Source organism: Camarhynchus parvulus, unplaced genomic scaffold (genome assembly GCF_901933205.1).
Source record: "Camarhynchus parvulus unplaced genomic scaffold, STF_HiC, whole genome shotgun sequence".
Taxonomy (NCBI): domain Eukaryota; kingdom Metazoa; phylum Chordata; class Aves; order Passeriformes; family Thraupidae; genus Camarhynchus; species Camarhynchus parvulus.
In genome coordinates this window covers 6,280-16,980 of record NW_022148732.1, presented here as the reverse complement: position 1 = coordinate 16,980, position 10,701 = coordinate 6,280, and the positions used below count along the sequence as shown (strand labels likewise).

At 60.5% G+C, this 10,701-nt stretch overlaps 1 pseudogene; it reads left to right on the top strand.

Moving 5' to 3' along the window:
* The first annotated feature begins 269 nt into the window (after positions 1 to 269).
* Positions 270 to 4,955, top strand: LOC115917065 (annotated as a pseudogene).
* The last annotated feature ends 5,746 nt before the right edge of the window (positions 4,956 to 10,701 follow it).

Sequence of the window (10,701 nt, the reverse complement as noted above, 5' to 3'; positions counted from 1 at the left end):
ACGGCCGGCACCCCGCGGGTGGCGCTTTTGGGAGCGGAGGAGGAGCGCAAAACCGGGGAGGAGGAGGAAGAAGAGGAGGGACAAAAAAAAGCAGGAGGAGGAAGAGGAGGGCAGAGAAGAGGAGGAGCGGCCCCACGGGCCCGCGGGGCCGGTCCCGCCGGCCGCGGACCCCGCGGGTGAGGGGGGAGAGGGGAGCCGAACCCAGCGCGGAGGGATTTTTGGGGGGCAGGGGAGGCCAATCCCATGGTGTCCTTGTGGGGCAAATCCCATGGTGTCCTTGTGGGCCAATCCCATGGTGTCCTTGTCGTTCCTCCGCAGAGCAGGAGCTGAGCATGGAGAGCAGCAAACAGCCGCTGGCAGGGGCCGTTCTGAGCGGCTCCACGGCGCAGGGAGAAGCCAACGGGGAGGAGAAGCCGCGGAGATCCCTGAGCAGGAGGGGCTGCAAACGCAGAGCGCGGGGATCCGAGGGGGAAAGAGCCAGCCTGGGCCATGGAGGGGCTCAGGGATCCGAGCTGGGGCTCCGCGAGCAGCTCCAGGGTGGGGAGGAGAAGCCCCACAAGTGCTCGGAGTGCGGGAAGAGCTTCACCAAGAGGTCCAGCCTGGTTGTCCATCAGAAGAGCCACACGGGGCAACACCTGGGATCTGAGGGGGAAAAACCCAACTTGGACCAGGGAGGGGGAGAGAAATCAGAGCTGGGGGTCTCTGAGCAGCTCCAGGATGGGGAGAAGAAGCCCCACAAGTGCCCGGAATGCGGGAAGAGCTTCATTTGGAGATCGTCCCTAAACAAGCACTGCAGAATCCACCACACGGGGAACAGCTGAGATCTGAGGGGGAAGAGCCCACCCTGGGTCAGAGCTCAGAGCTGGGGCTCCCTGAGCAGCTCCGGGATGAGGAGAAGAAGCCCCACAAGTGCCCGGAATGCGGGAAGAGCTTCAGGTGGAGATCCAACCTGACGGAGCACAGCAGGATCCACACTGGGGAGAAGCCCTACAAGTGTGGGGAGTGTGGGCAGAGCTTCAGCTGGAGCTCCCAGCTGGTTCTCCACCAGAGGAGGATCCACACTGGGGAGAAACCCTACGAGTGCCAGCAGTGCGGGAAGAGCTTTAGCTGGAAGTCTCACCTGAGCAGCCACCTGAGGACCCACACGGGGGAGAAACCCTACGAGTGTGAGCAGTGCCAGAAGAAGTTTCCAGAGCAGCTCCAACCTCCTCGTGCACCGGCGCTCGCACACGGGGGAGAGGCCGTTCCGCTGCCCCGAGTGCGGGATGAGCTTCAAGGAGAACTCGGCCCTCGTCAGGCACCGCCGGACCCACACCGGGGAGAGGCCCTACGAGTGTGAGCAGTGTAAAAGTTCGTTTCCCACCAGCTCCCTTCTGGCGGTCCACCAGCGAATCCACACCGGGGAGAAACCGTTCTGCTGCCCCGATTGCGGGAGGGGATTCGCGCAAAAGTCCAGCCTGGTCAAGCACCGGCGGATCCACACCGGGGAGAGACCTTACGTGTGTGGGCAGTGTGGGAAGAGCTTCACGCAGAGCTCCAACCTGATCGCCCACCAGAGGGGCCACGCGGAGCGGCCCTACAAGTGCGAGCACTGCTGGAGGAGCTTCTCGCAGAGCTCCAGCCTGATCGTGCACCAGCGCTGCCACACCGAGGTGAGGCCCTACGAGTGCAGGAAGTGCGGCAAGAGCTTCACCACCAGGTCCTGCCTGCTCACCCACCAGATGATCCACACCGGGGAGCGGCCCTACGAGTGCGGGCAGTGCGGGAAGGGCTTCATATCCAAGTCCCACCTGGTTTACCACCAGAGGGGCCACACCGGGGAGAAGCCCTACGAGTGTGAGCAGTGCAAGAAGAGGTTCCTGACCAGCTCCCACCTCCTCAGCCACCAGCTGATGCACACCAAGGAGAGGCCGTTTTGCTGCCCTGATTGCGGGAGGGGATTCAGGCACAAGTCCAACCTGGTCACCCACCAGCGCAGCCACACTGGGGAGAAGCCATTCGAGTGTCCCCAGTGCGGGAAGGGCTTCACCACGAGCTGCAGCATGACCAGACACCTGGAGAGCCAGCACTGAGGTGGGAAGAGCTCCGTGGGCTTCTCCAGCTCCATCCCACATGGGAGGATCTGCTCTGGATGGTCCCCAGTGAGCCCAGGTGGGCAGAGCCCCAGTGATCCCTGTTTGGGGACACCTGCCTGAGGGCTCCCCATGGCCTGGATTTTCTTTTTATTTCTCTTTGTTCTTTGTAAACACCCAAATCTGGAGTCAGTAATAAAGAAGTTGAACTAAAACAAGGATGGGCATGAGGGGGATGCTGGGTCAGAGGGAGTCGAGGGTTCCTGGGACAGATTTGGGGGTTCCTCAGGGCTTTGGGCACCCCAGGCCCAGCAGCTCCATATGGGGCAGCAGATCAAGGACCCCCTGCCCTGGAAGTGTCCCCATGTCCTCCTGTCCTGGTTCCTGCTGTCCCCTGACCAGGATCCTGCTTTCATCTGCGTCCAGATCCCATTCCTGGTCACAGTACTTGTCCATGTCCCATATTCTCTATCTGGTTGCCATTCCCGTGTTCCCTGTCCTGTTCCCCTTTTCCCATCCCAGTCCCTAATTCCCATTTCTCCATTCCCTGTCCCGTTCCCGTTTTCTGATTCCTGATCCCAATCCCAGCCCCTCTCCTGTATTCCCGGTCCCTGTCCCCAGTCCGCTCCCTGTCCTCAATCCCATTCCCCGTTCGCGGTCGCTGTCCCCATTCCCTGTCCCCATTCCCTGTCCCCATCCCCCATCCCCATTCCCGGTCCCCTTTTCCGACCCTGACGTCACCCCCGCTCCTCCCGCCCACCAATCCCAGCGCGCGACCGCTCCCAGATTTGCATAACCACGCCCACCCACGCCGTCTGCTTTTTGGGCACCGGCGCTGCCCGGGCCGGACTCGGAGCGGAGGAGGAGCCGGAGGAAGAGGAGGGACACCGGGGGAGGAGGAGGAAGAAGAGGAGGGATACAGGACGAGGAGGGAGAGAAGGAGGAGCAGGAGGAGGAAGAGGAGGGACAGAGGAAGAGGAGGAGCGGCCCCAGCCCCGCTCCGGCCGCGGCTGCCCCGGTCCCGCCGGCATCGCCCCCCGGACCCCGCGGGTGAGCGGAGAGGAGGAGCCCGCCCCGAACCCATCGCGGGGGTCTCCGGGAGGGATTTTTGGGGGGCAGGGGAGGCCAATCCCATGGTGTCCTTGTGGGGCCAATCCCATGGTGTCCTTGTCGTTCCTCCGCAGAGCAGGAGCTGAGCATGGCGAGCAGCGAGCAGCCGCTGGCAGGGGCCGTTCTGAGCGGCTCCACGGCGCAGGGAGAAGCCAACGGGGAGGAGAAGCCGCGGAGATCCCTGAGCAGGAGGGGCTGCAAACGCAGAGCGCGGGGATCCGAGGGGGAAAGAGCCAGCCTGGGCCATGGAGGGGCTCAGGGATCCGAGCTGGGGCTCCGCGAGCAGCTCCAGGGTGGGGAGGAGAAGCCCCACAAGTGCTCGGAGTGCGGGAAGAGCTTCAGGTTGAGATCGTCCCTGATCCGCCACTGCAGATTCCACACGGGAGAGAAGCCCTACGAGTGTGATCGATGCCATCAGAGGTTTTACACCAACTCCCATCTCCGCAGTCACCAGCTCATTCACAGCGACGAGAGGCCATTTTGCTGTCCTGATTGCGGGAAGGGATTCAGGAACAAGTCCAGCCTGCTGCTCCACTGGCGCATCCACACCGGGGAGAGACCCTACGAGTGTTCCCAGTGTGGGAAGAGCTTCAGAGAAAGCTCCAACCTGACGTTACACCTGAGGAGCCACACCGGGGAGAGGCCCTACGAGTGTGACCAGTGTGGGAAGAGCTTCAGAGACAGCTCCAACCTGGCTGTCCACCGGCGCATCCACACCGGGGAGAAGCCCTACGAGTGTTCCCAGTGCGGGAAGAGCTTCAGAGAAAGCTCCAACCTGATCGTCCACGTGAGGAGCCACACCGGGGAGAGGCCCTACGAGTGTGAGCAGTGCAAGAAGAGCTTTCTGAGGAGCGGTGACCTCATCGTGCACCAGCGCTCACACACCGACGAGAGGCCCTTCGTCTGCCCCGACTGCGGGAAGCGCTTCAACCGCGTCTCCACCCTCAACAGGCACCGGCGCATCCACACCGGGGAGAGGCCCTACGAGTGTGATCAGTGCAAGAAGACTTTCCAGCGTAGCTCCCACCTCCTCAGCCACCAGCTCATGCACATTGAGGAGATGCCATTCCACTGCCGTGACTGCGGCAAGGGCTTCAAGAGCAACTGCAGACTCGTCACCCACCGGCGCATCCACACCGGGGAGAGGCCCTACGAGTGTGATCAGTGTGGGAAGAGCTTCAGAGACAGATCCAACCTGACCGTGCACCGGCGTATCCACACCGGGGAGAAGCCCTACGAGTGTGAGCAGTGCAAGAAGAGGTTTCAGGGCAGCGGTGATCTCCGCAAGCACCAGCTCGTTCACACGGGGGAGAGGCCCTACGAGTGTGAGCAGTGCAAGAAGAGGTTTCAGCGTAGCTCCCATCTCCTCCGTCACCAGCTCGTTCACTGAGAGGAGTGGCCCATCCGCTGCCCTGACTGTGGGCAGGGCTTCCAGCACAACTCCGAACTCATCACCCACCGGCGCAGCCATGCCGGGGAGAGGCCCTACAAGTGTCCCCGCTGTGAGAACAGCTTCTCCAGGAGCTTCACCCTGACCCAACACCAACGCAGCCAGCACTGAGGGCAGCCCTGTGTGGAAAGAGCTCCGTGCGCTGCTCCAGCTCTGATGATCTCAGAGCTCTGGATGATCCCAGGTGGGCAGAGCCCAGGTGATCCCTGTTGGGAGGACACCTGGCTGGGCGCTCCACATCCTCCTGGCTCCCCATGGCCTGGATTTCTCTTTGTCCTTTTTATACACCTTTCTAAATCCGGGGTTAAAAATAAAGATGTTGAACCAAGACAAGGATGTGGGCATGGGGGGGATCTTCCAGGGGATGAAGGGGACACTGGGTCTGAGGGAGTTGAGGGCTCCTGGGACAGATTTGGGGGTTCCTCAGGGCTTTGGGCACCCCACCGTCCCCATTCCCTGTCCCCATTCCCGATCCCCATTCCCGGTCCCCATTGCCATTCTCGGTCCCCTCTCACCGGACGCTCCAGCCCCACCCCCAGCCCTGACGTCACCGAGCAAACCCCGCGCTCCTCCCGCCCACCAATCCGAGCGCGGGATCGCTCCTACATTTGCATAACCACGCCCATTCAGCCTGGCCCCGCCCGCCGCCGGGCGCTGTTCGCTCCCAGTTCCCTCCCAGCGCTCCCAGTGAGAGCGGCACCGGCAGGGAAAGCGCTCCCAGTTCCCTCCCAGCGCTCCCAGTGAGAGCGGCACCGGCAGGGAAAGCGCTCTCGGAACCCGCCCGAGGCGGAGCGCGGCTGCTTTTGGGAGTGGAGGAGGAGTAGGAGGAGGGACAGAAGGAGGAGGAAGAGGAGGGACAGAGGAAGAGGAGGAGCGGCCCCAGCCCCGCTCCGGCCGCGGTTCCCCAAGTCCCGCCGGCATCGCCCCCCGGACCCCGCGGGTGAGCGGGGAGAGGAGGAGGCCGCCCCGAACCCATCGCGGGGGTCTCGGGGAGGGATTTTTGGCAGGCGGGGGAGGCAAATCCCATGGTGTCCTTGTGGGGCCAATCCCATGGTGTCCTTGTCGTTCCTGCGCAGAGCAGGAGCTGAGCATGGAGAGCAGCGAGCAGCCGCTGGCAGGGGCAGAGCTGGGGCTCCATGAGCACCTCCAGGATGAGGAGAAGCCCCACGAGTGCTTGGAATGCGGGAAGAGCTCCAAGGGGAGAGCCACAGGGATCAGGCATTGCAGAATGCACACGGGGGAGAGGCGCTACAAGTGTGGGATGTGTGGGAAGAGCTTCAGAGAGAGCTCCACCATGATAGTCCACCTGAGGAGCCCCCAAACATAAACAACAGCCCTTTCCCTCTGAAACAAAAGTCACCAGCCCCAATTCCTGATGGCAGATTGTGGGACTCCGTTGACACTATCAAACCAGCCCGAGTTGGCACTGGTGCCAGCTTGGGTCTGGGAGGCATCCTGCGTATCGCGGATTTTCAGGAGCCAGCCGGCCACTCCGGGCCACAGGTCCCCAAACATAAACACCGGCCCTTTCTCTCTGAAACAAAACTCACCAGCCCTGGTTCTTGATGGCAGATTGTGGGACTCCGCTGGCACTATCAAACCAGCCCGAGTTCGCACTGGTGCCAGCTTGGGTGTGGGAGGCATCCTGCGTATCGCGGATTTTCAGGAGCCAGCCGGCCACTCCGGGCCTATGGCCCCCAAACATAAACAACGGGCCTTTCCCTCTGAAACAAAACTCACCAAGCCCAATTCCTGGTGGCCGATTGTGGGACTCCATTGGCACTATCAAAACAGCCTGAGTTCGCACTGGTGCCAGCTTGGGTCTGGGAGGCATCCTGTGTATCGCAGATTTTCAGGAGCCAGCCGGCCACTCCGGGCCTAGGGCCCCCAAACATAAACAACGGGCCTTTCCCTCTGAAACAAAACTCACCAACGCCAATTGCTGATGGCAGATTGTGGGACTCCATTGGCACTATCAAACCAGCCCGAGTTCGCACTGGTGCCAGCTTGGGTCTGGGAGGCATCCTGCATATCGCGGATTTTCAGGAGCCAGCCGGCCACTCCGGGCCTATGGCCGCCAAACGTAAACAACGGGCCTTTCCCTCTGAAACAAAACTCACCAGCCCTGGTTCTTGATGGCAGATTGTGGGACTCCGTTGGCACTATCAAACCAGCCCGAGTTGGCACTGGTGCCAGCTTGGGTGTGGGAGGCATCCTGCGTATCGCGGATTTTCAGGAGCCAGCCGGCCACTCCGGGCCTATGGCCCCCAAACATAAACACCAGCCCTTTCCCTCTGAAACAAAACTCACCAACCCCAATTGCTGATGGCAGATTGTGGGACTCCATTGGCACTATCAAACCAGCCTGAGTTGGCACTGGTGCCAGCTTGGGTCTGGGAGGCATCCTGCATATCGCGGATTTTCAGGAGCCAGCCGGCCACTCCGGGCCGCAGGTCCCCAAACATAAACAACGGGCCTTTCCCTCTGAAACAAAACTCACCAGCCCCGGTCCTTGATGGCAGATTGTAGGACTCCGTTGGCACTATCAAACCAGCCCGAGTTGGCACTGGTGCCAGCTTGGGTCTGGGAGGCATCCCCGTGTCGCGGATTTTCAGGAGCCAGCCGGGCCACTCCGGGCCTATGGCCGCCAAACATAAACAATGGGCCTTTCCCTCTGAAACAAAACTCACCAACCCCAATACCTGGTGGCAGATTGTGGGACTCCGTTGGCACTATCAAACCAACCACAGTTGGCACTGGTGCCAGCTTGGGTCTGGGAGGCATCCTGCGTATCGTGGATTTTCAGGAGCCAGCCGGCCACTCCGGGCCTATGGCCCCCAAACATAAACAACGGTCCTTTCCCTCTGAAACAAAACTCACCAGCCCTGGTTCTTGATGGCAGATTGTGGGACTCCGTTGGCACTATCAAACCAGCCCGAGTTGGCACTGGTGCCAGCTTGGGTCTGGGAGGCATCCTGCGTATCGCGGATTTTCAGGAGCCAGCCGGCCAGAGGCCCCCAATCATAAACACCGGCCCTTTCCCTCTGAAACAAAACTCACCAGCCCCAATTGCTTATGGCAGATTGTGGGACTCTGTTGGCACTATCAAACCAGCCCGAGTTGGCACTGGTGCCAGCTTGGGTCTGGGAGGCATCCTGCATATCGCTGATTTTCAGGAGCCAGCCGGCCACTCCGGGCCTATGGCCCCCAAACATAAACAACGGGCCTTTCCCTCTGAAACAAAACTCACCAAGCCCAATTCCTGGTGTGCCGATTGTGGGACTCCATTGGCACTATCAAAACAGCCTGAGTTGGCACTGGTGCCAGCTTGGGTCTGGGAGGCATCCTGTGTATCGCAGATTTTCAGGAGCCAGCCGGCCAGTTAGGGCCTATGGCACCCAAACATATACAACGGGCCTTTCCCTCTGAAACAAAACTCACCAGCCCTGGTTCTTGATGGCAGATTGTGGGACTCCGCTGGCACTATCAAACCAGCCCGAGTTGGCACTGGTGCCAGCTTGGGTGTGGGAGGCATCCTGCGTATCGCGGATTTTCAGGAGCCAGCCGGCCACTCCGGGCCTATGGCCCCCAAACATAAACAACGGGCCTTTCCCTCTGAAACAAAACTCACCAACCCCAAATCCTGATGGCAAATTGTGGGACTCCGTTGGCACTATCAAACCAGCCTGAGTTGGCACTGGTGCCAGCTTGGGTCTGGGAGGCATCCTGCGTATCGCGGATTTTCAGGAGCCAGCCGGCCGCTCCGGGCCTATGGCCCCCAAACGTAAACAACGGGCCTTTCCCTCTGAAACAAAACTCACCAGCCCTGGTTCTTGATGGCAGATTGTGGGACTCCGTTGGCACTATCAAACCAGCCCGAGTTGGCACTGGTGCCAGCTTGGGTCTGGGAGGCATCCTGCGTATCGCGGGTTTTTCAGGAGCCAGCCGGCCACCGCGGCCTATGGCCCCAAACATAAACAACGGGCCTTTCCATCGGAAACAAAACTCACCAGCCCCGGTTCTTGATGGCAGATTGTGGGACTCCGTTGGCACTATCAAACCAGCCCGAGTTGGCACTGGTGCCAGCTTGGGTCTGGGAGGCATCCTGCGTATCGCGGATTTTCAGGAGCCAGCCGGCCACTCCGGGCCTATGGCCCCCAAACATAAACAACGGGCCTTTCCCTCTGAAACAAAACTCACCAGCCCCGGTCCTTGATGGCAGATTGTGGGACTCCGTTGGCACTATCAAACCAGCCCGAGTTGGCACTGGTGCCAGCTTGGGTCTGGGAGGCATCCTGCGTATCGCCGGATTTTCAGGAGCCAGCCGGCCACTCCGGGCCTATGGCCCCCAAACATAAACAACGGGCCTTTCCCTCTGAAACAAAACTCACCAACCCCAATTCCTGATGGCAGATTGTGGGACTCCGTTGGCACTATCAAACCAGCCCGAGTTGGCACTGGTGCCAGCTTGGGTCTGGGAGGCATCCTGCGTATCGCGGATTTTCAGGAGCCAGCCGGCCACTCGGGGCCTATGGCCCCAAACATAAACAACGGGCCTTTCCCTCTGAAACAAAACTCACCAGCCCCGGTTCTTGATGGCAGATTGTGGGACTCCGTTGGCACTATCAAACCAGCCCGAGTTGGCACTGGTGCCAGCTTGGGTCTGGGAGGCATCCTGCGTATGGCTCGGATTTTCAGGAGCCAACCCGGCCACTCCGGCCTATGCCCCAAACATAAACAACGGGCTTTCCCTCTGAAACAAAACTCACCAGCCCCGATCCTGGTGGCAGATTGTGGGACTCCATTGGCACTATCAAACCAGCCCGAGTTGGCACTGGTGCCAGCTTGGGTCTGGGAGGCATCCTGCGTATCGCGGATTTTCAGGAGCCAGCCGGCCACTCGGGCCTATGGCCCCAAACATAAACAACGGGCCTTTCCCTCTGAAACAAAACTCACCAGCCCCGATTCTTGATGGCAGATTGTGGGACTCCGTTGGCACTATCAAACCAGCCCGAGTTGGCACTGGTGCCAGCTTGGGTCTGGGAGGCATCCTGCGTATCGCGGATTTTCAGGAGCCAGCCGGCCACTCCGGGCCTATGGCCCCAAACATAAACAACGGGCCTTTCCCTCTGAAACAAAACTCACCAACCCCAATTCCTGATGGCAGATTGTGGGACTCCGTTGGCACTATCAAACCAGCCCGAGTTGGCACTGGTGCCAGCTTGGGTCTGGGAGGCATCCTGCGTATCGCGGATTTTCAGGAGCCAGCCGGCCACTCGGGCCTATGGCCCCAAACATAAACAACGGGCCTTTCCCTCTGAAACAAAACTCACCAGCCCCGATTCTTGATGGCAGATTGTGGGACTCCATTGGCACTATCAAACCAGCCCGAGTTGGCACTGGTGCCAGCTTGGGTCTGGGAGGCATCCTGCGTATCGCGGATTTTCAGGAGCCAGCCGGCCACTCCGGGCCTATGGCCCCCAAACATAAACAACGGGCCTTTCCCTCTGAAACAAAACTCACCAGCCCCAATTCCTGATGGCAGATTGTGGGACTCCGTTGGCACTATCAAACCAGCCCGAGTTGGCACTGGTGCCAGCTTGGGTCTGGGAGGCATCCTGCGTATCGCGGATTTTCAGGAGCCAGCCGGCCACTCCGGGCCTATGGCCCCCAAACATAAACAACGGGCCTTTCCCTCTGAAACAAAACTCACCAGCCCCAATTCCTGATGGCAGATTGTGGGACTCCGTTGGCACTATCAAACCAGCCCGAGTTGGCACTGGTGCCAGCTTGGGTCTGGGAGGCATCCTGCGTATCGCGGATTTTCAGGAGCCAGCCGGCCACTCCGGGCCTATGGCCCCCAAACATAAACAACGGGCCTTTCCCTCTGAAACAAAACTCACCAACCCCAAATCCTGATGGCAAATTGTAGGACTCCGTTGGCACTATCAAACCAGCCCGAGTTGGCACTGGTGCCAGCTTGGGTCTGGGAGGCATCCTGCGTATCGCGGATTTTCAGGAGCCAGCCGGCCACTCCGGGCCTATGGCCCCAAACATAAACAACGGGCC